This window comes from Cardiocondyla obscurior, unplaced genomic scaffold (genome assembly GCF_019399895.1).
Source record: "Cardiocondyla obscurior isolate alpha-2009 unplaced genomic scaffold, Cobs3.1 scaffold74_0_86167, whole genome shotgun sequence".
In the NCBI taxonomy this organism is placed as follows: domain Eukaryota; kingdom Metazoa; phylum Arthropoda; class Insecta; order Hymenoptera; family Formicidae; genus Cardiocondyla; species Cardiocondyla obscurior.
The window spans coordinates 62,501-65,000 of NW_027228817.1; the positions used below are offsets into that span (position 1 = coordinate 62,501).

The 2,500-nt window shown below is 59.3% G+C and overlaps 2 non-coding genes across 2 annotated transcripts in view; both read left to right on the forward strand.

Annotated features, from left to right (window-relative positions):
- Positions 1-174: 174 nt before the first annotated feature.
- LOC139112969 (5.8S ribosomal RNA) lies at positions 175-329 on the forward strand. Its single transcript, XR_011547564.1, has one exon. It is a non-coding gene; the product is annotated as a 5.8S ribosomal RNA (ribosomal RNA).
- A 1,381-nt stretch (positions 330-1,710) lies between these two features.
- The window catches only part of LOC139112966 (large subunit ribosomal RNA), a 4,097-nt gene continuing 3,307 nt past the window's right edge, over positions 1,711-2,500 (forward strand). Inside the window, exon 1 of the ribosomal RNA XR_011547561.1 lies at positions 1,711-2,500. This exon is cut by the window's right edge and continues 3,307 nt beyond it. This is a non-coding gene — a ribosomal RNA (large subunit ribosomal RNA).

The following is a 2,500-nucleotide window of genomic DNA, read 5'->3' on the forward strand; positions in this document are numbered from 1 at the left end:
GCCGACAACCGACGTCTCCCTCTCTCTCCATTATTGTGCCGTAGCCCCCGTAACAGGGGCGGCGGTCCGCGCGTGCTCGGACGCGCGGCCAGGCTGATCGAAGGGCCAAAACGAAGAAGACGCACATTGTTGTCTATTCCTTGATAGAGCGTACTTGGTGCGCGAAGGAACGATTACCCTGAACGGTGGATCACTTGGCTCGTGGGTCGATGAAGAACGCAGCTAATTGCGCGTCAACTTGTGAACTGCAGGACACATGAACATCGACATTTCGAACGCACATTGCGGTCCACGGATACAATTCCCGGACCACGCCTGGCTGAGGGTCGTTTTATCGAAGACAAACTGCTTGCGCGCGCCGTTTCGACGGCCGCGTACGAGCGATTCGTTGGACGTTCGCCCGATCGCGGCGGCCGGCGAGAGAGTTATACCCGCATCCACGAGAAAAGAGAGAAGCGAGGAGTCGTCGATGACGCCTTCCCCGGGGTATCAGGCACACTACGCACGCTATCCACGCGGCGAGTTGCTGGATTCCATCAGGGTTTTACGAAGGCTCTCGCGCTCTCTGCGCGCGCTCTCTATACTCGCGGAACGGCGGCGTACTCTCGCGCCCCGTTGGGCGTCGTCCGAAATAACGAGGTTTGAGGGTCGAACGAATGAACGACGACCGACCGAAAGATGCGATCGAGAATCGCAGAGAGACGCACGCACGCACACGCGCACGGGAGGGAAGGACGTGCGCGGTGGTGATAAACGTGGCGAGCTCTTGCAAGGAGTTTATACGTTATACGTATATACGCGCCGAACGAAAAAGAGTAGATCTGCCTCTCGCGCGCCGCCGCCCGGAGTGAAACAAGCCGACAATTCGTTCGCGCTTGTACTCCCGGAAGGTGGCCTGTGTGCCGCTTGCGGCGCGCGCGGGATCAAAGGCTGATCCACGGAGAAGTAGTTCATAAGGAGCGCGGAGAACCGAGTTTGAGTTTTCCTCTCCTTCTTCGAATGAAGATCGGAGAGGAGAATAGAGGCCGCGAGATAATCGCGCGCCTCCTCGTTCTCCTTCTGCACAGAGCGCATATCGTCGCTTTACCGCCGCCAACGCAAAGGAAACTCGAGAGGAGGGATTTTAGAGATATATACGACGAAGCAAAGATACGAGAGAACCTGACCGTATTATAAGAGAGAGAGAGTGGTCGTCGCCGCTGCAGCTGCTGCCGGCCGCCGCCGCAGTCGCGTTGCCGACGCCACCACGACGCGCAAACCGGCCTCCGACGTTCGCGTCGGGCTGGCTGGCCAGTTGTCGTCGTGGTCGGTTGGTTGGCGCGCGCGGGCGCGCGGATCGCGGCGCGGTTGACGCAACGTCGACGAAAGACCACCACGCTCTCGCGGTTGTTCTCTCTGCCTCGTTCGTTTTCTCATTTTCCCTTCGTCTCTTCTTTCAAATATTTTGCGTGCACCGATCGCCCCCTGCGCAGCAAAAGTGTGTGCGAGGTGAGAGATCGCGCGCGGGTCGACCGCGCGTGTTCCCGAGTCCACGAAAGCGCTATGTATGGTAGCAGCTCTTGACCGGGGCACGCGGCGTAGTCTAACCAAGCGCTCGCGCGCGGCGTTTCGCCGCGTTGCGTTTCTCTTTTCTCTCGCGTCGTCGTCGTCGTCGTCTCGCCTTCTTCGTATTATATATATATAGTACAGCCTCACGACAATTTCTTTTGACGACCTCAGAGCAGGCGAGATCACCCGCTGAATTTAAGCATATTATTAAGCGGAGGAAAAGAAACTAACCAGGATTTCCTTAGTAGCGGCGAGCGAACAGGAAAGAGCCCAGCACCGAATCCCGCGGTTCCGCCGCAGGGAAATGTGGTGTTTGGGAGGGTCCGCTTATCCCGAGGTGCCGCGTCGCGTCCAAGTCCATCTTGAATGGGGCCACTTACCCGCAGAGGGTGCCAGGCCCGTAGCGACCGGTGCGCGTCTCGGGAGGATCTCTCCTTAGAGTCGGGTTGCTTGAGAGTGCAGCTCTAAGTGGGTGGTAAACTCCATCTAAGGCTAAATACGACCACGAGACCGATAGCGAACAAGTACCGTGAGGGAAAGTTGAAAAGAACTTTGAAGAGAGAGTTCAAGAGTACGTGAAACCGTTCAGGGGTAAACCTAAGAAACCCAAAGATCGAACGGGGAGATTCATCGTCAGCGACGCTGGCTTCGCGTCGGTGGGCGATGCCCGCGGGGCCTCACGGCTCGCGCGCGGGCACGCTGCCGCGCGCCGATGTCCGGCGTTTTCGTCGTCGTGCACTTCTCCCCTAGTAGAACGTCGCGACCCGCTGGGTGTCGGTCTACGGCCCGGGTGCGGTGTCTGACGCGTCGCCGGTAACACGGCACGCCGTCAAACCCTCGGTCGCCCGGCCGGCTGCCCGGCGGTACACGCAAGGTATCAGGCCGCAGCTCTCACACACGCGGGAGTGCGTCGAGGCCGTCGCAAGCGCGCGCCACGGTACACGGAGGCTTA